The sequence below is a fragment of the Dendrobates tinctorius genome, unplaced genomic scaffold (genome assembly GCF_039654945.1).
Source record: "Dendrobates tinctorius isolate UK_male_01 unplaced genomic scaffold, ASM3965494v1 ptg000094l, whole genome shotgun sequence".
Taxonomy (NCBI): Eukaryota; Metazoa; Chordata; class Amphibia; order Anura; family Dendrobatidae; genus Dendrobates; species Dendrobates tinctorius.
Genome location: NW_027361762.1, coordinates 10410001 through 10435799, shown reverse-complemented (window position 1 = coordinate 10435799; position 25799 = coordinate 10410001). Strand labels below are relative to the sequence as shown.

At 44.7% G+C, this 25799-nt stretch overlaps 1 protein-coding gene across 2 annotated transcripts in view; it reads right to left on the bottom strand.

The window, feature by feature from the left end:
- Positions 1-13104: 13104 nt before the first annotated feature.
- Positions 13105-25799, bottom strand: part of LOC141098727 (uncharacterized) — a 35973-nt gene continuing 23278 nt past the window's right edge. For both annotated transcript variants that reach the window (XR_012234334.1, XR_012234335.1), the window contains exon 2: positions 13105-13851. The gene's annotated coding sequence lies outside the window, so the exon portion shown is untranslated. The remainder of the gene's footprint in view (positions 13852-25799) is intronic.

Here is a 25799-nt window from a genome sequence, read left to right as displayed (position 1 = left end):
AGGATATCGTCCCAGTTAATTGCACCAAGATCATCTCTCATCCGTTGGAAATTTGTAGTATGTATGTATGTTGTATGAATGTAGTATATATGTAGTATGTATGTAGTATGCATGTATGTATGTTGTATGAATGTAGTATATATGAAGTAAGTATGTAGTATGTATGTATGTTGTATGAATGTAGTATATATTTAGTATGTACTATGTATGTATGTTGTATGAATGTAGTATATATGTGGTATGTATGTATGTTGTATGTATGTAGTATGTATGTAGTACATATATATATTTTTTTCTACATTCAACACATTAGCCGGATGATGGGACTGCTACTGTCCCATCATTGGCTAATGTGTCAATCACTATCATTGTAGCAGGCATAGCCTGATGGGACTTGTAGTCCAATCGGACAATGCCTGCACACACACACACAACCCCCGGTAGGCCCGCACAGACCCCCGGCAGACCAGTACAGACCCCCGGCAGCCCGCACAGACCCCCAGCAGCCCGCACAGACCCCCGGAAGTCCGCACAGACCCCCGGCAACCGGCACAGACCCCTGGCAGCCAGCACAGACCCCCGGCAGGCCCGCACAGACCCCCGGCAGGCCCGCACAGACCCCCAGCAGGCCCGTACAGACCCCCGGCAGGCCCGTACAGACCCCCGGCAGTCCACACAGACCCCCGGCAGCCGGCACAGACCCCCGGCAGGCCCTTACAGACCCCCGGCAGTCCGCACAGACAGCGCATCATGATGCGCACAGACCGCGCATCATGATGACATCATTTCAGCAGCCAATCACAGCCACAACACTGGTTCATTGCATTATGGGAATGTAAAAATATCGGTACTCGGTATCGGAATTCCGATACAGCGAATATCGGCTGATACCCGATATTTGCAGTATTGGAAAGCTCAACACTACACAGGGGTCTTCTGCAGACCCCGGGTTTTCACACCAACTCATCGCCGACCTTTGGTCATGTGACAAGGGTGCCAATGGGGGGGTTGTGACGCATATCAAGCTCATGTTAAATGCCGATGTCAGAGATTGACAGCCTCATTCAGAATGTTACCATTAAATCAGCTGGAAAACATGTAGGCTCAGCATCAGAGCCAGCATGGACTGCGGGGATTCAAACTATGACGTACCTATACCTCATAGCTCGTGAAGGGGTTAATTTTGCACAGGAGATGGAATTATTTAGGCATCAGCAACTGCCATAGGTTCTCTCACTTCTGTGATAGTTACTAAGGAAACCCTGAAAACATTTTGTGTTGGGGCTGTGAGGACGGGGTTTAGGAAACACTGGTCTAGAGGAGTGGGGCAAGGAGAAGTCATCGGGGACCTATCACTTGGAGGTGACTAGATATCATCCTCAGACCTCATCTTAAAGTATGTTTTCTCTGACACTGCATTGTTTCAGAATAAAACATAAATTTCTGCAGTAACTTACTGGTCTCTCATTCATGTTTGCCATTTTTGGGCAGCATGAATAGGCATTCTAGCTCTCTTTTATAGGTTTGCAGACATTTGTCTATGTGCGTCTGGTAACACATGTAAGTAGTGTTGAGCGATACCATCTGATATCGTGAATAGTGTTGAGCATTCCGATACCGCAAGTATCGGGTATCGGCCGATATTCACTGTATCGGAATTCCGATACTGAGTTCCGATACTTTTAGCATATCGAATACCGGAATCGGAAGTTCCCATAATGCTATGAGCCAATTTGATTTGATTCAGCCAATGACAATCCTCAGAAGTGTGGGCAAATCCTGTTAGGCATGTAGGCATGTTAACTAATGGCATGGCTGTGATTGGCTACTGAAATTATGTCATGATGCACTATAAAAGCCGCCGCCGCCATTTCGGGTTCACTCTGCTGTGAATTCAGTTAGGGACAGGCTGCTGTTCAAGACTGTGAGGGTCAGTTAGAGATAGCGATTTTCACAATCATAGTGTGCTTTACCCAGGCTACATAATCCACCACTGTAGCTTTCTTTTGCCTTGCAGCAGTGTTCACAGCTGTCTGCAAGGTCTGTGTGAGTGCAGCTCACGCTAAGTAGTGTGTCCTGCAGCCACGTCTGGTTGTAGGCCGTGCAGCGTGTGCCACTGCCTCATACATATTTTTCTTTTTTTGCTGCTCATTTTTCATTCTCCTATTAGTGTGCACTGTGCATCCAGCCGTATCCATATACTTTGGTTGCAAACACTATAGAAGTAGACAGCGGAGCCTCTCTGCAGCCTTTCAGTGCTAGTGCCCAGTTTGCTGCACTGTTCACGGCTGTCTGAGAGGTCTCTGTGTGTGAGTGTAGCTCACGCTGAGTAGTGTGTCCTTCAGCTACGTCAGGTTGTAGGCCGCTCAGCGTGCGTCACTGCCTCACACATATTTTTCTTTTATTGCAGCTCATTTTTTATTCTCCTATTAGTGTGCATCCATCTGCATCCATATACGGTGGCTGCAAACACTACAGGAGTAGACAGCGCACCCTCTCTGCAGCCTTTCAGTGCTAGTGCCCACTTATCTGCACTGTTCACAGCTGTCTGACAGGTCTCTGACTGTGTGTGAGTGCAGCTCACGCTGAGTAGTGTGTCCTGCAGCTACGTCTGGTTGTAGGCCGCTCAGCGTGCGTCACTGCCTCACACATATTTTTCTTTTATTGCAGCTCATTTTTTATTCTCCTATTAGTGTGCATCCATCCGTATCTATCTACATTGGTTGGTTGCAAACATTATATAGGAGTAGATAGAGGAGCCTTTTTTCTGGCTTGTGCCCTTCAGGTGCAGCCAGATTAGTATTACCCCATTTTTTGGAACCTCATCTTTTGCATTGTAGGTTACCTTCCAGCATTGTAATAGCTCCAAAAAGTTTGCGATACTATCGCTTTCAAACCTTTGGTCACATCCTTTTAGTTTCTTAAAAAAAAAAAATAAAAATAAAGTTCACCAAACACTCCATTTGACAGTTGTGTAGGCCACATTAGCTCCTATTAAAGTGTAGTCCACACACACAACTTCATAAAATTAGTGTTTCTTATACCTGTTACCAGCTGTTCAGGAATAAGCACACTAAGCCCCCCTTTGTACTTTTCTGCCAATCTTTATCAGTCTACCAAGATGAAGAAGGCAGGGAGTAAGGCACGTGGGCGTGGGCATGGAGTTTTAGCAGGGAGAGGATGTGGGGATTCTGCAGGGAGAGGACGTGAGGATTCTGTGCCTGCTGTGGGCACCAGTGAGTCAGCATCCCCCAATATTAGCAGGCAACAGTCCTTTATGCGCAGCTTTGTAGGATTTCGCCGTACCCCACTGCTGCGGGAGGAACAAATTGAAGCCGTTGTCGGATGGATGGCAGCTAATGCATCGACTTCAATGACTTCCACGTCCTCTCAGGGCCCGAGCACTTAAGAGCAACCATCTGTCTCTTCACCACCTGCCAAAGTGCCCAGGCAGTCAGAGAGCCCTGGACAGGAGCCATCACAGTCTCTACTTCTGTTCTCTGAATCTGTTGGCTTGGAAAAGGGGGCCAGCCAAGCAGCATTCAAGAATGTGAAGAAGAGGGAGTATGCAGTGATGTGCAACTTCCTTGTCCCTCGGAATCTGAAGAGGCGGGTGGGCCAGTGCCTATGGTCAGCACACCTCAGTACGCATCAGATGATGACGAGACTCAGGTGCCACTTTCTGGTGCGTACGGTGCTGGCGAGACAACCCAGGAGAAGCAGGTGTTTGAAGAGGGGAGTGTAGATGATGACGTCCTTGACCCATCATGGCGTGAGGAACAGGAAGGTGGTGGGAGCAGCTCTGAGGAAGAGATTCCCCGAACGGCCAAAACAGGAGGGAGAGGGAGGGGGCAGACTTGGTTGCCTGTAGCCTTCACTTCGGCACCCGTTAGGAGCATTCCTCTTTCAAAAGCCAAAACGGGCGCTCCCCAGACTTGCAGTGCGTGGTCCTTTTTTGACACAGTTGCAGATGACATTTGCTTTGTCAAATGCAAGCTGTGTCATCAGAAAGTCAAAAGAGGGAAAAATGTCAGCAACCTCAATACCACAAATATGTGGAAACATGTGCGGACCAAGCACGAGGTGGAGTTACACAGACACACTGAAGACGTAGGCCAATGTACAGCACCACCTGCAACCTCTTCAGCTCATGTTGGGGCCTCTTCCTCCAGCTCACACACAGCTGGTTCGGCTTCCTCACAGGATCGCCAAGGAAGAACCTCTGGCACTGTTGTCCGGAGACCCAGTGACGTTCCACCCACAGCACCACGTTCCCAGTCATCCTCACACTCCCAGGCCACTCTACAGCCATCGGTAGCACAGGCATGGGAGAAAAGGCGGCCATACTCGGAAAACCATCCCCGAGCACAGGCTCTGAATGCTGGCATTGCCAATCTACTGGCACTTGAAATGCTCTCATTCAGGCTGGTGGAGACTGACACCTTCCGGGACTTCATGGCATTGGCAGTCCCACAATACACAGTGCCCAGCCGCTTTTATTTCAGCAGGCAAGCCGTCCCTGCCCTGCAAAAACATGTGGAGGGAAAAATAAAACATGCGCTACTAAATGCCGTCAGTAGCAAGGTCCACCTGACCACCGATGCGTGGACCAGTAACCATGGACAGGGACGATACATTTCCCTCACTGCCCATTGGGTCAATGTTGTGGAGCCGGGTACAGATCTGGAGAGTGGCGCTGTACGTGTTCTGCCAACTCCACGGATTGCAGGAACGCAGTCTGTACACATTGACTCCTCCTCCTACTCAAGTTCCTCAGAAACAGCGCAGCAGGAACCTGTTACGACCGGTATGAGCACAGCCGTGGCCAAACGTCAACAGGCCATACTCAGATTAATTTCTTTGGGGAATCGAAGCCACACAGCGCAGGAGCTCTGGAATGCCATCAAGCAGGAGAGCGACGTGTGGTTTGTGCCAGCGACTCTCCAGCCGGGCTTGGTAGTGTGTGACAATGGCCAAAATCTGGTGGCAGCTCTTGGCCTAGGCAACCTTACTCACATCCCATGTCTGGCACATGTGCTGAACTTGGTCGTGCAGAGCTTTCTGAGGGAATATCCGGATCTTGATGCACTGCTGCACAAGGTCCGCATAGAGTGCGCTCACTTGTGGCGTTCCAGCATGGCAAGATCGTGCCTTGCTGCTCTACAACGCCGATTACGCCTTCCGGAACATCGCATCATATGTGACCTACCCACCAGGTAGAATTCAACATTACATATGTTGGAGCGGTTGTGTGAGCAGCAGGCAGCAGTCATGGAGTACCACCTGCATCAGGCGCAAACAAGTTGCACTGTGCACCGGTCACACTTCAGCACCACTGAATGGGCCTCTATGAAGGACATCTGCCTCGTTTTGCGTGCCTTCGATGATTCCACGCAGATGTCGAGTGCAGATGATGCACTAGTCAGCATGACTGTCCCCCTTATCTGCCTGCTTCAAAAAACACTGCAAACACTAAGGGAGGAGGTTTTGGAAGAGGTGGAGGATGAAGAGTCACAAATGTCATCTGCTTCTGGACAGTCTGCGCTACTTGGTTCCTCACAAAGGCCTAGGCAGGGGACACTTTGTGAGGAGGATGAGGAGGAGTCAATGGAGGAGGAAGACATCTCTCCAGAGGAGGAAGGTACACAATGCTCTTGTCAGTATGTACAGCGAGGGTGGGGTGATGCAGAGCAGGCAGAGATGACGACTCAAGCAGGGGACAGTGTTTCTTTGGCATGTGGGAGTCTGCAGCACATGGTTGATTTCATGCTGCAGTGCCTCAACACGGCTGATTATTGGGTGTACACCCTCCTAGATCCTCGCTACCGGGGCAACTTACAAAGCCTCATACCACCGTTGAACCGGGAGCGTAAACTGCGGGAGTACCAAGACACACTGGTGCAGTCCATCATGTTCTCCATTCCACCCGACAGCAGCGCTGCTAGTGCTTTACAAAGCAGCTCTGTGCGTCGAGGCAGTGGAGGAAGCTCAGCACAAAGAGGGAGCAGAGGCAGCGCCTCAGCACAAGGCAAGACCACTATGGCCCAAATGTGGCAACGTTTTGTTTTTCTGCCACAAATGTCTACACCATCACAGACGGCTCCAGTCAGCAGGAGGCAATGTTTCCGTCAGATGGTGACAGACTACATGTCTTGCCCTGTCAGTGTACTCCCAGATGGCTCTTCCCCCTTCAAGTTTTGGGTCTCAAAGCTGGATACATGGCCAGAGCTTGCTTAGCCAGTATGCATTGGAGGTGCTGGCTTGCCCTGCTGCCAGTGTATTATCGGAACGCGTCTTTAGTACCGCAGGTGGTGTACTAACAGACCGTCGCACGTGACTATCCTCCGATAACGTTGACCGGCTTACTTTTCTGAAAATGAACAAGGCCTGGATCTCGCCAGAATTTTCCAGTCCTCTCCCAGAATAATTAATTGGTTGGCAACAGTATCCAGGTCTCCTGTTGTGTTCATGTTTCTACCACCTGAACTGTAAACCCTGGGCTTCAAAACAGCCAGTTGTAGACAGAAGTGCCATCTGCACAGAGAAAAACACTAGCTCCTGTGTTAGTGGGGTTCAGTAACGCCATCTGCTCCCCTGCTGTGTGGACGGCAAAGTCTCCTGCTCCCTCCACAATCGAACTACTACTGATTTTTAACCGTGCTCCACTGTCTCTAGTGTTTCCCCTGGCCTCTAACCCCGCCAGTTGCTTCTCTGAAGTGGCATCTGCACAATCCACACTTGTTCCTGTGTTACTGGGGCTCAGTCACGGCAGTTGATCCCCTGATATGTGTCCGGCAATGTCTCCTGCTCTGTCCACATTCCCATTACTAGTAGAGGGAATGTGGACAGAGCAGGAGACCTTGCAGAAAATATCAGGCCTCAGCCTGCTCCATGCTTGATCCTGGGCTCCATCAACGCCAGTTGGTGTTCAGAAGTGCCGTCTTCACAGAGAAAAACACACTAGCTCCTGTGTTAGTGTGGTTCTGTAACGTCAGCTGTTCCCCTGCTGTGTGGACGGCAATGTCTCCTGCTGCCTCCACATGCAAAAGCCATAAGGCCTCTGCCTGCTCCATGCTTGATCCTGGGCTCCAACAACGCCAGTTGGTGTTCATAAGTGCCGTCTTCACAGAGAAAAACACACTAGCTCCTGTGTTAGTGGGGTTCAGTAACGTCAGCTGTTCCCCTGCTGTGTGGACGGCAATGTCTCCTGCTGCCTCCACATTCAAAAACCATCAGGCCTCTGCCTGCTCCATGCTTGATCCTGGGCTCCAGCAACGCCAGTTGGTGTTCAGAAGTGCCGTCTTCACAGAGAAAAACACACTAGCTCCTGTGTTAGTGGGGTTCAGTAACGTCAGCTGTTCCCCTGCTGTGTGGACGACAAAGTCTCCTGCTGCCCCCAAAATCACACTACATCTTATTTTCTACTCGCTCCAAGTAGGCCTCAGCCTGCTCTATAATTGATCCTGGGCTTCAACACAGCCAGTTGTTGCTTGGAAGTAACATAGTAACATAGTAACATAGTAATTAAGGTTGAAGGGAGACTTTAAGTCCATCTAGTTCAACCCATATCCTATCCTAACTTGCCCTAACATGTTGATCCAGAGGAAGGCAAAAAAAACCCATGTGGCAACAGTAAGCTTCACATTGGAAAAAAAAATTCCTTCCCGACTCCACATACGGCAATCAGACTAGCTCCCTGGATCAACGCAATATTAAGGAGACTAGTGTATATACCCTGTAATATTATACTTTTCAAGAAAGGCATCCAGTCCCTTCTTAAATTTTAGTAGTGAATCACTCATTACAACATCATATGGCAGAGAGTTCCATAGTCTCACTGCTCTTACAGTAAAGAATCCGCGTCTGTGAGTATGCTTAAACCTTCTTTCCTCCAGACGTAGAGGATGCCCCCTTGTCCCCGTCACAGGTCTAAGAGTAAAAAGATCATTAGAAAGGTCTTTGTATTGTCCCCACATATATTTATACATTGTAATAAGATCACCCCTAAGCCTTCGATTCTCCAAACTAAATAACCCCAAGTGTAATAACCTGTCTTGGTATTGCAGACCCCCTAGTTCCCTAATAACCTTGGTTGCTCTTCTCTGCACCCGCTCCAGTTCAGCTATGTCTTTCTTATACACCGGAGACCAGAACTGTACACAGTATTCTAAGTGTGGTCGCACTAGTGACTTATATAGAGGTAAAATTATGTTCTCCTCATGAGCATCTATGCCTCTTTTAATGCATCCCATTATTTTATTTGCCTTTGCAGCAGCTGCTTGACTCTGGCCACTAAATGTGAGTTTGTCGTCCACCCATACACCCAGGTCTTTTTCAGTGACTGTTTTGCCCAGTGTTTTACAATTAAGCACATAATTATACAACTTGTTCGTCCACACAGAGAGAAACACTAGCTCCTGTGTCAGTGGGGTTCAGTAACGCCAGCTGCTCCCCTGCTGTGTGGATGGCAAAGTAGATGCCTACACAGTCACACTACTACTTATTTTTAACCGTGTTCCACTTAGGCCTCTGGCTCCACTGTCTCTAGTATTTCCCCTGGCCTCCAACCCCGCCAGTTTCTGCTCTGAAGTGGCATCTGCACAATCCACACTTGTTCCTGTGTTACTGGGGCTCAGTCACATCAGTTGATCCCCTGATGTGTGTCCGGCAATGTCTCCTGCTCTGTCCACATTCCCATTACTAGTAGTAACTGGTTCTCAGCAGTGCCTTTGGCCTAGGTGCCTCCTTCTTGGTATCCGAGTTCCAGCAACGTCAGCTGGTCCTTGGTAGTGCTTTGTAGCACAGGTACCTCCTGCTTATTAACCTTCTTCCAGCACCATCAGCTGGTCCACAGTTGTGCCATTGGCTCTTGTTCCTTCTGCTGCCCCTCCGGGTTCCAGCACTGTCAGCTGGTTCTCGGAAGTGTCTTTGGCACGGGTACTCCCTCCTGCCCAGCCTGGTTCCAGCCCGCCTGCTGTTTCCGGGTAGTGTCAACGTCACTTTGCCACCAATACGTTGTCCTGTCCTGTTGCGGCCGGGTTAGCTGAGTCTATCGTGCCTGCAGTTTAGGCCTCTTGTTCCTTCTGCTGCCCCTCCAGGTTCCAGCACCGTCAGCTGGTCCTCGCTAGTTTCATTTGCTCTTGCAGCTTCTGCTACCCATCCGGGTTCCAGCACTGTCAGCTGGTTCTCGGTAGTGCCTTTGGCCTAGGTGCCTCCTTCTCGGTATCCGAGTTCCAGCAACGTCTGCTGGTCCTTGGTAGTGCTTTGTTGCACAGGTACCTCCTGCTTATTAACCGTCTTCCAGCACCGTCAGCTGGTCCACGGTTGTGCCATTGGCTCTTGTTCCTTCTCCTGCCCCTCCGGGTTCCAGCACCGTCAGCTGGTCCTCGCTAGTTCCATTTGCTCTTGTTCCTTCTGCTACCCATCCGGGTTCCAGTACCGTCAGTTGGTTCTTGGCAGTTCCTCAGCCTTAATGTACCTTCTGCTACTTTTCTAAGTTCAAGCTTGTGGAAATGGTTTTTGGTTCTCACTCTGGATCTCCCTGACGATGACCCTGAAGACGACGACCCTGAAGACCACACCGAAGAAGACCAAAAAGATGACCCTGAAGAAGATGACCAAGAGGGCAAAGAACATGAAGACAACCACCAAGATGCAGAACAACAAGAGACAGAAGACGAAGAAGCAGAAGAACAAGAAGCAGAAGAGCCAAAAGCAGAAGAACATTAAGCATAAGACTAAAAATCAAAGCAAAAAATATTATCTAAATTATAAGCAGAAGAAGACTAAGCAGTGTATGGGGGTGAGTCCGCTCCTCCTCGTGGTGCCCCTGGAAAATGGCTGCTGCTGCAGGCCAAATTGAACGCGAACAAATCCTGTTGTAAATCTTTTGTGACAGGCAGAACGGAAGGTGTAATCTTCAAACTTTTATAGATAACAACTACAGGAATGCCTGTCACAAATAAGAATATGATGAAGAAGAAGAATAGGAAGAAGATGAAGAAGTAGAATATGAAGAAGAATAATCGTTGAATAAGAAGAATATGAATAATGTACAAAAAAAGAATAATAGGAAGAAGGTGAAGAAGAAGAAGATGAATAAGGTGAAGAAGAAGTTGATGAAAAATGCTGCTGCTGCTGCTGAGGATCATGAAGGAGAAAGTGTGGGAGAAGTAAAAAAGAAGGTGAAGAGCATGGAATAAGTGAAACATACATATCTGACAAAATATAAAGAGGTTGACATAGTCAATATCTTTGTAACTCCGAACGTCTTTAAAAAAAAAAATTAAATTCCTGCTATTCCATTTGATTGGGCTAAACCTTTATGGCTTTAATGTCTCCAACACCTCCCACATTACATTCTACATTATTATTAGTTGCTTTTCTTCATGTAGAATTAACCTACAAGGAAAGAAAGGGTTTTTTTTAATTCCGATATTTCTATTCGATTGACTTGAATGGGACTTCCGGGATCGGAATCGTCGATACCCGATACTTTTTTGATATCGGCCGATCCAATCAGATCCGATATTTTTCAATATCGGGTGGTATCGCTCAATACTAATCGTGAAGGATCGGATTGGATCCGACTGATACCCAAAAAGTATCGGGTATCGTCGATTCCGATACCGGAAACCCATGCAAGTCAATGGGGCACAAATATCGGAATAAAAAAACCCCTTTCTTTACTTGCACATCCAGATCGAAAGGGGGGAAGAGTGTGGGCGGTGCATGGGTGGACACTGTGAGTGTCTGTGTGCAGGTGGGGTCTCTATGGGCCTCTCGGGGGCCTGTACGGGCCTGCGCGGGCCTGCCGGGGGTCTGTGCGGGCCTGCCGGGGGACTGTGCGGGCCTGCCAGGGGTCTGTGCGGGCTGCCTGGGGTCTGTGCGGGCCTGTCAGGGGTTGTGTGTGTGTGCATGCATCGTCCGATGGCACTACAAGTCCCATCGGGCTATGCCTGCTACAATGACAGTGATTGACACATTAGCCAATATTGGGACAGTAGTAGTCCCATCATCCGGCTGTGTTGAATGTAAAAAAAAAAAAACCATACATACTACATACATACTACATTTATACAATATATACATATAGACATACAGTACATGCAACATAGCTTACATACCATCACTTGTCACTTTGATCCCCGAAGCCAGTGTCATCTGTAAAAAATATTAAAATAACAAACAAGCAATATACTCCCTCATCCGCAGAAATCCACGAGTGTCCCACGAAAATCTCCCATGGAGAACAACAGCATCAGCTGATGCGACCGCTCTCTAGGGGCCCCAGGAATACAATGACGGGAGGCAGGTATCCTTCAGCACTGTATTCCTCCGCCACTGTAAAAAAAATAGTCTCAGTGATGCACTGCAGGAGATCATCGTGGGACACTCGAGGATTTCTGCGGATCAGGTAGTATATCGGTTGTTTGTTATTTTAACATTTTTTACAGTGAGATGACACTGGCTTCGGGGATCAAAGTGAGAAGTGATGGTGAGTATGTACTCTATGTTATATGTACTGTATGTCTATATGTATGTATTGCATCAATGTATTGTATGTATGTATGTAGTATGTATGTTGTATGCATGCTGTATGTATGCTGTATGAATGTAGTATATATGCAGTATGTAGTATGTATGTGTATGTGTGTAGTATATATGAAGTATGTATGTAGTATGTATGTATATTGTATGAATGTAGTATACATGTAGTATGTATGTAGTATGTATGTATGCTGTATGAATGTAGTATGTATGTAGTATGTATGTATGTTGTATGAATGTAGTGTATGTGTAGTATGTATATAGTATGTAGTATGTATGTTGTATGAATTGTAGTATACATGAAGTATGTATGTAGTATGAAGTATGTATGTATGTTGTATGAATGTAGTATGTTTGAAGTATGTATGTAGTATGAAGTATGTATGTATGGTGTATGAATGTAGTATATATGTAGTATGTACAGTTGTGGCCAAAAGTATTGACACCCCTGCAATTCTGTCAGGTAATACTGTCAGGTTTCTTCCTGAAAATGATTGCAAACACAAATTCTTTGGTATCATTATCTTCATTTAATTTGTCTTAAATGAAAAAACACAAAAAGAATTGTCCTAAAGCCAAATTGGATATAATTCCTCACCAAACATAAAAAAGAGAGTATTATCTGAGAGAATTGCAGGGGTGTCAATAATTTTGGCCACAACTGTATGTAGTATGTATGTATGTTGTATGAATGTAGTATATATGTAGTATGTATGTAGCATGTATGTATACTGTATGAAAGTAGTATGTATGTATGTAGTATGTATGTTTTGTTTTTTTTACATTCAACACATTAGCCGGATGATCGGACTACTACTGTCCCATCATTGGCTAATGTGTCAATCACTGTCATTGTAGCAGGCATTTCCCGATGGGACTTGTAGTCCCATCGGACGATGCCTGCACACACACACAACCCCCGGCAGGCCCGCACAGACCCCCGGCAGGCCCACACGAACACCCGGCAGGCCCGCACAGACCCCCGGCAGGCCCGCACAGACCCCCGGCAGGCCCACACAGACCGTGCATCATGATGCGCACAGACCGCACATCATGATGACATAATTTCAGCAGCCAATCACAGCCACAACACTGGCTCATTGCATTATGGGAACTTCCGATTCCGGTATTCGATATTGTAAAAATATCGGTACTCAGTATCGGAAATCTGACACAGCGAATATCGGCCGATACCTGATATTTGCAGTATCGGAATGCTCAACACTACATGTAAGTGATATTTGAGGTATCACATGCAGATAAAATATCCAAACACCTATCAATCTATATACAAAGCTAAGTGTATGTATGTGTGTGTGTGTGTATGTATGAAGCCACACCCATTCCACATAGCCCCACCCACTCACCATAGCCACACTCACTCCACATGCAAAGCCCCGTATAACAAATATCTAATATATATATATACACATATATATATATATATATATATATATTTATATGTGTGTGTGTGTATATATATATATATATATATATATATATACTAGCTGAAGAGCCCGGCGCTGCCTGGGCATAGTAACCAACTGTGGTTAGTTATAACAAATTATAATGATTATATTGCACATAAAAACATTTCACATCATATATTCAGCACTACAGATTTGCAACACAAATTAACTGAACGATTACCCAAGTATTGATAGTATTTTATTTTCAACTCATTTAAGAGCCTTTTGATAAACAATATTTGTATCTGTGTATCTAACCCTATCCTGTCTGCTGAGCTGTGCACCTAATCCTCTCCTGTGTGATACTTTCTGCTGAGCTGTGTATCTAATCCTATAGTGTGTTACTGACTGCTCAGCCGTGTATCTAATCCTATCCTGTGTGATACTGACTGCTGAGCAGTGTATCTAATCCTATCCTGTGTGATACAATCTGCTGAGCCATGTATCTAACCCTATCCTGTGTGATACTGACTGCTGAGCAGTGTATCTAATCCTATCCTGCGTGATACCATCTGCTGAGCCGTGTATCTAACCCTATCCTGTGTGATACTGACTGCTGAGCCGTGTATCTAATCCTATTCTGTGAGATACTGTGTGCTGAGCTGTGTATCTAATCCTATCCTGTTGTTGGCCAGCACGGCCCGCAGGTAGCACCCCTCGGACTCCAGCTCCCGGACGCGCACTCCCAGGCCCCTCCGCTCCTGCTCCAGCTGGACGTTCTCCTCGACATAGCTGATGACTTCCTCCAGGTATTCGTTCTCGCGTCTTATGGATGTCAGTTACGTCCACAGAAAGTGAAAGATGGCTGTATCTGTTCACTTCATGTCATCCCCTGAGGAAGAAGTGATAGAAAATTCGAAACGCGTTGGGAATTAAACAGTTAAAACTTCTCATGTCGTACTAAATTGAACTTTGTCAAGCAGCGCACATTAAGTCCGAGAAAATACTTTATCCATAAGCATTCACATTGGCGGTCACGGAGTGGTCCTTCGGGCGTGCAGCAGGCTGACAGTTGGTTCTTATGCCCTTTCTCTCCTGGAATAGGTGAGTGTATTTTCTATATTTAATTTGAATCACCACCCGGATAAGTCCCTATTGCGCTCTCTTTTTTCCTTTAGCCTCCCTTCTCTATATTAACCCTATCCTGTGTGATACTGACTGCTGAGCCGTGTATCTAATCCTATTCTGTGTGATACTGTGTGCTGAGCTGTGTATCTAATCCTATCCTGTGCGATACTGTCTGCTAAGCTGTGTATCTATACCTATCCTGTGTGATACTTACTGCTGAGATGTGTATCTAATCCTATCCTGTGTGATACTGACTGCTGAGCTGTGTATCTAATCCTATCCTGTGTGATACTGACTGCTGAGCCGTGGATCTAATCCTATCCTGTGTGATACTGGGCTCCCACTGCAGTCTGTGTCAGAGGGTGGTCTGTGTTGGCACGGTAATAAATTGTGTTATTTCCAGCTTTACAGAAGGATGATAACACCATAGAAATGATAAGAATAATAGGCAAAAGTGTTTGGTGAATTGGAACGCGCGGGGTTAAAATTTCGCTTAACAACATGCCTATGATGCTCTCGGTGTCCAGACGTGTGACTGCAAAATGTTGTGGCTGTCGCTGCGACAGTGCAGATGCCAATCCCAGACATACACACATACATACACTTTTTCCCCATTGTGTACATAGGGGCAAAATTGTTTGGTGAATTGGAACATGTGGGGTTAAAATTTCGCCTCACAACATAGCCTATGATGCTCTCGGGGTCCAGACGTGTGACTTTGCAAAATTTTGTGGCTTTAGCTGCAACGGTGCAGATGCCAATCCCGGACATACACACATACTGTACATACACACACACACATTGAGTTTTATATATTAGATTTATATATATACTAGCTGTACTACCCAGCTTCACCCGGGTTAATAACTGCTGTTAGCAAAATAGAATGTGTTAACAAAATTTATTCTGCACACAAAAATCACAAAACAAATAGACAGAAATGTACTGTAATTATTAAAAGCTGCTATTCTCATGTGTGTCAGCCTTGTTTCTCGGTCTTCACATTTTTCATTGACCCGTAATGCAGCTTTTCTTTTTGCATCAGCTGACATTCGAGCCATGGAATTCCTTTTCTTATGAGGCAATACTGTAGTAAAAATAGTCTGTAACTGGCAGTTTCTATATCCTCTCACATAGAGGTAATGTGACTGACATCAGCCTTTCCACCAACACACCGTAACTGATATGCTATTACCTCACACAAGCTTTGATATACTGAGAATGTCCTTTGTTGCCTATATTAACCAATCATAGCTCAGATTAATTAACTGTAGCAAAATAGAAGCTGAGCTGTGATTGGTTGCTATTGGCAGCCTGATAAATCCCCAGCCAACAGATAGCCCTCCCCTCTAGCAGTATATATTAGCTCACACATACACAAAATGGACAGGTCATGTGACTGACAGCTGCTGTATTTCCTATATGGTACATTTGTTGCTCTTGTAGTTTGCCTGCTTATTAATCAGATTTTTATTTTTGAAGGATAATACCAGACTTGTGTGTGTTTTAGGGCGAGTTTCATGTGTCAAGTTGCGTGTGTTGAGTTGTGAGTGGCGACATGCATGTAGCGCCTTTTGTGAGATGAGTTTTGTGAGGCGACATGCGTGTAGCAACTTTTTGCACGTCGAATTGCATGTGACAGGTTAGTGTAGCAAGTTGTGTGCAGCAAGTTTTGCGCATGGCGAGTTTTGCGAGTGGTGCGTTTTATGTGTGGTGTGTTTTGAGTATGTGCAAGTTTTGTGTGAGGCAACTTTTGCATGTGTTGCAACTTTTGTGCATGTGGCAATTTTTCCGCATTTGCAAGTTTTGCGTGTGGCGAGTTTTCCATGAAGTGAGTTTTGCACGTGTGGCGAGTTTTGCGTGAGCCTAGTTTTGCATGTGGCGAGTTTCGCATGTGGCGAGTTTTGAGTGGCAACTTTTGTGTTTCGACTTTTATGTGGCGAGGTTGGTGTACGTGTGGTGAAATGTGTGCTGAGTAGAGTTGAGCGACTTTGGTCGGATCGGGTTTCATGAAACAAAATTTGCTTCAGATGAAACTGGTCCGACTAGGGCAAAAAAAGTCCGAGTTTCATCCGAAACCCGACCCCATTGCAAGTCAATGGGAAATAAAAGTCGGCATTGAGCGAATGACGTTCATCCACTCAATGCCGACTTTCATTCCCCATTGACTTGCGTTGGGGTCGGGTTTCGGACGAAACTCCGACTTTTTTTTGCCCTAGTCGGACCAGTTTCATCTGAAACAAATTTTGTTTCATGAAACCTGATCCGACCAAAGTCGCTCAACTCTAGTGCTGAGGGTGGTATATGTGTTGAAGCATGTGGTAGTGTGTGGCACATTTTGTGTGTGTATTCATATCCCTGTGTGTGGTGAGAATCCCATGTCAGGGCCCCACCTTAGCAACTGTATGGTATATACTCTTTGGCGCCATCGCTCTCATTCTTTAAGTCCCCCTTGTTCACATCTTGCAGCTGTCAATTTGCCTCCAACACTTTTCCTTTCACTTTTTCCCCATTATGTAGATAGGGGCAAAATTGTTTGATGAATTGGAAAGTGCAGGGTTAAAATTTCACCTCACAACATAGCCTATGATGCTCTCGGGGTCCAGACGTGTGACTGTGCAAAATTTTGTGGCTGTAGCTGCGACGGTGCACATGCCAATCCCAGACATACTCACATACACACACACATTGAGCTTTATATAATATATTATTAAATATATATATATATAAAGATATTAAATATCTAAAATATATATATAATCTCATAGGCACATCTTCTTGACCACAACAGGTTACACTGCCTATGTTGCCCATAGCAACCAGTCATTAAGCATCTTTCATTTCACCAGAACTGTTTAAAAGCTGAAAGCTAAGCAGTGATTGGTTGCTGTGAGCAACAGTTTTCCTTGCAGACAGTTGTGGTAACTGAGGCCTATTATTCTTATCATTTCTATGGTCTTATCATCCTGTAAAGCTGGAAATAACACAATTTTTTACTGTGCCAACACAGACTACCCCCTGACACAGACTGCAGGGTGAGCCCAGAATTAGGAACTTCTCTTTGTCTGGCATGAAGCATCTCATTAACTTAAAAATTCAAGCACAGATTATAAAAAGAAACACAAGACGGATTTCTCCATCCCTGGCATCATTTTAATCGGTATAATAGCGTCAACCTGATAATGCCTGGTTCACTTTAAACATATTTATGCGGCTACATCTAATGCCACTCTAAATTAGTCCTTCTATAAAATTTCTAACTTAATGGTATTACACTCCCACAAAGTTGAAATCTGTTTTATCTAATAGAAAAGCTGCATTACACCTCAATGAGCAAGACTTACAGAAAGAAGAAAGGGAGCAAAGACTTACAGAAATGAGTACAAAAATGGATGAAAGGGAGGCAAGAGCTGCTTCCTTAAGGGCCACTGAAATATCTCAGGAGAGAGAAGCAAGACTTGCAGACAGGAGAACAAGAGCTGCTTCCTCAAGGGCCACTGAAAAGTCCCTGCAGAGAGAAGCAAGACTTGCAGACAAGAGAACAAGTGCTGCTCCATCAAGGTCCACTGAAACGTCTCAGCAGAGAAAAGTAAGACTTGCAGACAAGAGACCAAGAGCTACTTCATCAAGGTCAACTGAAAAGTCTCTGCAGAGAAAAGCAAGACAGGAGAATCACAACTGCTTCCACCAGGACACAGGAAAAAGTTGGAAATTTGAAATACTCTGCCTTTTGCTACCACTCAGACATCAACTATCAGGATAATCCAATAGTTAACATAGGAAAAATGGTTGCGGTCTGCATGTACTGCAATGCCTTGAAGTGGAAAGATGAACCGCCAGGTTTATGCTGTGCAAATGGCAAGTTAAAACTGCTTCCTCTCCTCTCACCATCAGATCCCCTGAAGTCTCTGATGACAGGCACCACTGCAATATCAAACCATTTCTTGGACAACATCAAGAAGTACAACTCCTGCTTCCAAATGACATCATTTGGTGCAAAAAGAGAAGTTTATTCAAATGAATTTATGCCCATGTTCAAAGTTCAAGGACAGATTTACCACTCAATAGGATCACTGCTTCCATTACAAAGAAAAGAACCTGACTTTCTTCAACTCTACTTCATGGGAAATGCAGAGGCTCAGCAGAGATGCTGTTTAATTCTAAACACTCACCTTGATATTGTCACTAACTTAACAAAGTTCCTTTACTTAAACAATCCATATGTTCAACTTTTCAAGACTGCACTTGAATGCATGCCAAGTGACAATTACAAAGTTGTTATCAGAGCTGGCAAAACACCAGAAGGTGAGCATCAGCAGTGTTTCACTGCCCCCACATTTGATGAGGTAGCTATTTTGATTGTTGGTAATGAGTTTCACAGCTGTGACATTATGCTTCAGAAAAGGAACAATGGTTTGCAATGGGTAGCAGAAACTCACAGGTCCTATGATGCACTGCAATATCCAATTATCTTTTGGCAAGGACAGGATGGCTATCACTTTGAAATACCTCAGAAAAATCCTGCAACAGGCAACCGTTCAGGGAAAAAAGTGTCGACCATAGACTTCTATGCCTATACGACCATGACAAGAGTTGGTGAGGAAAATCACATCCTCAAATGCAGACATCTCTTCCACCAATTCATCGTTGACATGTATGCAAAAATTGAGAGTGAAACCAATTCATCATTGACATGTCTGCAAAAATTGAGAGTGAAACCAATTCATCATTGACATGTCTGCAAAAATTGAGAGTGAACGTCTTCTGTATATCCTACTAAATCAAAAGAAGCTCAGAGTCGAGGAATACATTCACCTTAGAGATGTTGTGGCAAATGATGCCGGTCCAAAAGACTTGGGTAAAATGGTAATCCTTCTATCAACTTTCACTGGAAAGACGACACATGAACGAATACACGCAGGATGCAACAACTTACATAAGAAAGTTTGGCCGTCCAGATCTTTTCCTTAACTAGCAATCCTAATTGGGAGGAAATCAGAGAGCACCTGTTACCAGACCAGAAAACTGTCCATCACCATGACATCATTGCACAAGTTTTCAAATGAAAACTTGCAAAAATGGTTCATCTGATTACAAAAGCACACGTTTTTGGTGAGGCACAGTGCTGTATGTATTTAGTATCATGCAAAAAAGAGGCCTTCCTCATGCCCATATCTTAATCCCTTCACCCCCAAGGGTGGTTTGCACGTTCATGACCGCGCCAATTTTTACAATTCTGACCACTGTACCTTTATGAGGTCATAACTCTGGAACGCTTCCATGGATCCCAGTGATTCTGACACTGTTTTCTCGTGACATATTGTACTTCATGTTAGTGGTAAAATTTCATTCAAATAACTTGCGTTTATTTGTGAGAAAAAGGGAAATTTGGCGAAAATTTTGAAAATTTCGCAATTTTCCAACTTTGAATTTTTATGCCCTTAAATCACAGAGATATGGCACCCAAAAAACTTGATAACTAACATTTCCCACATGTTTACTTTACATCAGCACAATTTTGGAACCAAAATTTTTTTTTGTTAGGAAGTTATAAGGGTTAAAAGTTGACCAGCGATTTCTCATTTTTACAACAACATTTTATTTTTACGGACCACATCACATTTGAATCCACTTTGGGGGTCTATATGATAGAAAATACCCAAAAGTGACACCATTCTAAAAACTGCACCCCTTAAGGTGCTCAAAACCACATTCAAGAAGTTTATTAACCCTTTAGGTGCGTCACAGGAATTTTTTTGAATATTTAAAAAAAAATGATCATCTAACTTTTTTTCACAAAAAAAGTACTTCAGGTTCAATTTTTTTTATTTTACCAAGGGTAACAGGAGAAATTGGAATGCAAAAGTTATTGTGCAATTTGTCCTGAGTACACTGATACCTGATATGTGGGGGAGAACGACTGTTTCGGTGCATGGCAGAGCTCAGAATGGAAGGAGCGCCGTTTGACTTTTTCAATGCAAAATTGTCTGGAATTCAGATCGGATGCCATGTCACGTTTGGAGAGTCCCTGATGTACCTAAACAGTGGAAATCCCCTAGAAGTGACCCCATTTTGGAAACTAGACCCCCCAAGGAACTTATCTAGATATGTGGTGAGAACTTTGAACCCACAAGGGCATTACAGAAGTTTATAATGTACAGCAGTACAATTAAAAAATCATATTTTTTCCACAAAAATGATCTTTTCACCCCAATTTTTATTTTCCCAAGGGTAACAGGACCCTAAAAGTTATTGTGCAATTTGTCCTGAGTACGCTGATACCCCACATGTGGGGGTAAACCACTATTTGGGCGCATGGCAGAGCTCGGAAGGGAAGCAGCGCCATTTGACGTTTTTGGCTGGAATTGAGATCGGACATCATGTCGCGATTGGAAAACCCCTGATGTACCAAAACAGTGGAAACCCCCCACAAATGACACCATTTTGGAAACTAGACCCCCTAAGGAACTTATCTAGATGTGTGGTGAGAACTTTGAACCCCCAAGGGCTTCACAGAAGTTTATAACATAAAGCCGTACAATTAAAAAATCATATTTGTTCCACAAAAATGATCTTTTCACCCTCAATTCTTATTTTTCCAAGGGTAACAGGACCCTAAAAGTTATTGTGCAATTTGTCCTGAGTACGCTTATACCCCACATGTGGGGGTAAACCACTATTTGGGCGCATGGCAGAGCTCGGAAGGGAAGCAGCGCCATTTGACGTTTTTGGCTGGAATTGAGATCGGACACCATGTCGCGATTGGAAAACCCCTGATGTACCTAAACAGTGGAAACCCCCCTCAAATGACACCATTTTGTAAACTAGACCCCCCCAAGGAACTTATCTAGATGTGTGGTGAGAACTTTGAACCCCCCAGTGCTTCACAGAAGTTTATAACGCCCGGGCGTGAAAATAAAAAATTCATATTTTTTCCACAAACATGATCTTTTAGTCACCATTTTTTTATTTTCCCAAGGGTACCAGGAGAAATTGGACCCCAAAAGTTGTTGTCCAATTTGTCCTGAGTACGCTGACGCCCCATATGTGGGAGAAAACTACTGTATGGACACACGTCGGGGCTCAGAAGGGAAGTAGTGACGTTTTGGAATGCAGACTTTGAGGGAATGTTCTGCGGGTGTCATGTTGCTTTTGGAGAGCCCCTAATGTACCTAAACAGTGGAAACCCCCCACAAATGACCCCATTTTGGAAACGAGACCCCCTAAGGAACTTATCTAGATGTGTGGTGAGCACTTTGAACCCCCAAGGGCTTCACTGAAGTTTATAATGCCCGGGCATGAAAATAAAAAAATCGTATTTTTTCCACAAACATGATCAATTAGTCCCCAATTTTTTCATTTTCCCAAGGGTAACAGGAGAAATTGGACCCCAAAAGTTGTTGTCCAACTTGTCATGAGTATGCTGACACCCCATATGTGGGAGAAAACTACTGTATGGACACACGTCGGGGCTCGGAAGGGAAGTAGTGACGTTTTGGAATGCAGACTTTGATGGAATGTTCTGCGGGTGTCATGTGCGTTTGGAGAGCCCCTGATGTACCTAAACTATTGAAACTCCCCACAAGTGCCCCCATTTTGGACACTATACCCCCCACGGAACTTATCTAGATGTGTGGTGAGCACTTTGAACCCCCAAGGGCTTCACAGAATTTTATAACGCTCGGACGTGAAAATAAAAAAATCATTTTTTTCCACAAAAATGATATTTTTGCCCCCAATTTTTTATTTTCCTAAGGGTAACAGGAGAAATTGGACCCCAAAAATTGTTTTGCAATTTGTCCTGAGTAGGCTGATACCCTACATGTGGGGGTAAAACACTGTTTGGGCGCATGTCAGAGCTTGGAAGGGAAGGAGCACCATTTGACTTTTTCAACTCAGAATTGGCTGGAATTGAAATCAGATGCCATGTTGCATTTGGAGAGCCCCTGATGTGCCCAAACAGTGGAAACCCCCAATTCTAACTCCAACCCGAACCCCAACACACCCCTAACCCTAATCTCAGCCCTAACCCTAGCCCTAACCCTAGCCCTAACCCTAACCCTAGCCCTAACCCTAGCCCTAACCCTAACCCTAGCCCTAACCCTAACCCTAACCCTACCCTAACCGTAATGGGAAAATGGAAATAAATACATTTTTTTAATTTTATTATTTTTCCCTTACTAAGGGGGTGATAACGGGGGGTTTGATTTACTATTTATGGCGGATTTTTTATTTGGCAGCTGTCATACGCTAAAAGACGCTTTTTATTGTAAAAATAGTTTTTGCATCACCACATATTGAGAGCTATAATTTTTCTGTATTTTGATCCACCGAGTCATGTGAGGTCTTATTTTTTGCGGGACGAGTTGACGTTTTTATTGGTACCATTTTCGGGCACGTGACATTTTTTGATCGCTTTTTATTCCGATTTTTGGGACGCAGAATGAACAAAATCCAGCGTTTCATGAATTTCCTTTGGGGGGGGTGCGTTTACACCGTTCCGCGTGCGGTAAAATTGATAAAGCGGTTTTATTCTTCGGGTCAGTACGGTTACAGCGATACCTCATTTAGGTCGTTTTTTTATGTTTTGTCGGTTTTATGCAATGAAAACTATTTTATATAAAAAAAAATTATTTTTGCATCGCTTTATTCTGCGGGACAAGATGACATTTTCAGCGGTACCATGGATATTTATATGCGTCTTTTTGATCGCGCGTTATTACACTTTTTGTTTGGCGGTATGATAATAAATCATTATTTTTTGCTTCGTTTTTTATTTTTATTTTTTAAGGGGTTCGCTAAAGGGGTTAACTAATGGGTCAGTTTTATAGGGCGGGTCGTTACGGACGCAGCGATACCTAATATGTGTACTTTTATTGTTTTGGGTTTTTTTTATTTTCAAAAAATTGATTTATTTGGGGGAATATTTTTTTTTGTAATTTATTTGGCGATTTTTTTTAAATTATTGTAACACTTTATTTTTATTTTTTTTTTACTTTATTAAATAGTCCCAGGTGGGACATCACTGTTCTGTGACAGATCGCTGATCTGTCACATCACAGATCACTGTGACAGATCAGCGATCTGTCACAGGCAGTGCAGAAGGCTTCCTCATGCCTGCGCTTTGCAGGCACTGAGGAAGCCAGCTTCCTGCAGGCCCCCGAAGGCCCCCGTCGCCATCTTGGATTTGGGGGCCTGCAGGAAAGGAGCCCCCGGCAGCAGCGCTGCACATTGCGCTGCCGTGGGGGGCTCAGGGAAGCACGGAGGGAGCCCCCTCCCTGCCGATGCTTCCTTTAACCCCCGGTATACCGCGATCATGTTTTGTCCGTGACCGCCCCTGACACATTGTGCCGGGTGTCAGCTGTGATAATCAGCTGACACCCGGCCGCGATCAGCGGCGCTCACCACGTGGGCGCCGCTGATCGCGGTAGACATACTATCCCGTCCATGGGCATAGGGGCCCGGGTCCCATGGACGGGATTGTACGTCGGATGTCAGGAAGGGGTTAATCTGGCTGAAACAAAAAATACAGCCCACTGAAATTGACAATATCATCAGTGTAGAATTGCCAGACCCTGAGATTGACCCACTGCTGTTTGACACCATCACAAAGAACATGATCCATGGTCCCTGTGGGAATCTCAACAAATATTCTCTCTACATGGTTGATGGCAGGTATTTAAAGATTTACCCATGAAACCTGGTCTAAGAAACACAAACTGGACCTGACGGATATCCAGTCTACTGAAGAAGAAAACAAGGGGATGGTGGTTTCATAGCAAAGCTCAAAATGGGGGTTGGATCATCACCCCAAGAGATAGAAATTGACAACATGTGGGTGGTGCCTTACAATCCTCTGCTCTCAAAAATTTTCCAGGCCCACATCAACGTCAAATCTTGCCACTCTGTGAAATCAATCAAGTAATAATAATCTTTATTTTTATATAGCGCTAACATATTCCGCAGCGCTTTACAGTTTGCACATATTTTCATCACTGTCCCTGATGGGGCTCACAATCTAAATTCCCTATCAGTATGTCTTTGGAGTGTGGGAGGAAACCGGAGTGCCCGGAGGAAACCCACGCAAACACGTGGAGAACATACAAACTCCTTGCAGATGTTGTCCTTGGTCGGATTCGAACCCAGGACTCCAGCGCTGCAACACTAACCACTGAGCCACCGTGCTGCCCAAGTATCAAGTATGTACATATGCAAATATGTCTACAATGGAAGTGATCAAGCAGTGTTTGAACTCCAGAAAAATGGACCTAGTGATGAAGTAAAGGCATTCCTGATGGGCAGGCACATCAGCAGTAATTAAGCTGTTTGGAAAATACTAGGGTTCTCCATTCATGAGTGCTACCCACAAGTTATGCATCTCAGTGTTCACTTGGAACATGTATAGAGGATTTCCTTTCACCAGGCAAATCTGATTCAGCAACTTCAAACACCACCTAAGACCACCCTCTTGGCATTTTTTGAACTTTTTCAACAAGATTCATCTGCAAAAACAATACTCTACTGTGATCTACTAAAGTACTACACTGAAAAACACTGTAGTGGAGGAAACGGGCTTGATGTTGAAGGCCATCCAGGGGTCAAAGCAAATGATACTCTTGATCGTATCTACACTATTCATCCTTCATATGCAGAGTGTTTCTACCTGCACATGTTACTTCATGTTGTCAAGGGTCCAACATCATTTTCTGACTTGAAGACTGTCAGAGGCTATATTTTTGAAACATTCAGGGAAGCTTCCCAAAGACGAGGACTTCTGGAAAATGATGCACACTGGGACATGACTCTCAATGAAGCAGCAGCCACACAAACACCAAAGTGACTAAGACACCTCTTTGCTATACTTCTAACAATAGGTAACATTTCAAATCCCCTTGACATTTGGACAAGGATCAAAACTGACCTCAGTGAGGACATCCTCATGCAGGTTAAAAAGGAATATCCTCAGCAACTTATCAACATCACTGAATACATTTTCAACAAAACCTTAATTCTCCTTGTGGACCACTGCATGGAAATGTCTGGAAAAGTATTCCACCTACTTGGCTTGCCTACTCCAACAAGAAATCATTAAGCTAACTGAATGTGCAGGGAGATTTTCAGAGAAACATGCTACAACACTGATGAACTCACAGCATTTTTGTCTCTCACAATGAGCCACTGTTGGTAACAGACCAAAGAAACGCCTAAAACCAAATTTTAAGTTTCACTGCCACCAATAAAAGGGCGATTGTCTTCCTAGATGCTCCAGGTGAAACAAGAAAGACAATTCTAATCAACTTGCTCCTAGCAAAATTTCGGCGACAACAAAAGATTGCACTTGCAGTGGCATTTTCTGGAATTGCAGCTACACTTAACTGGTGGTAGGATGGCACATTCCACATTCAAGCTACCACTTAACCTGTCTCACAGTCCCAGCCAGTTTGCAACATTGCCAAACGATCAGGACAGGCCAACCTGCTTCAAAAGTGCAGTGCCATCAACTGGGTTGAATGCACAATGTCACAAAATAGGGCTCTGGAAGCAGTGGACAGACTGCTGCAAGACTTGCCTGGAAACAATTCTATCATGGGAGGTGTAGTTGTTGTTTTGGCAGGTGACTTTTGACAAACACTACCTGTTATACCAAGATCAACACCTGCAGATGAATGCAATGCCTGCATAAAAGCATTATACCTTTGGAGACAAGTGAAG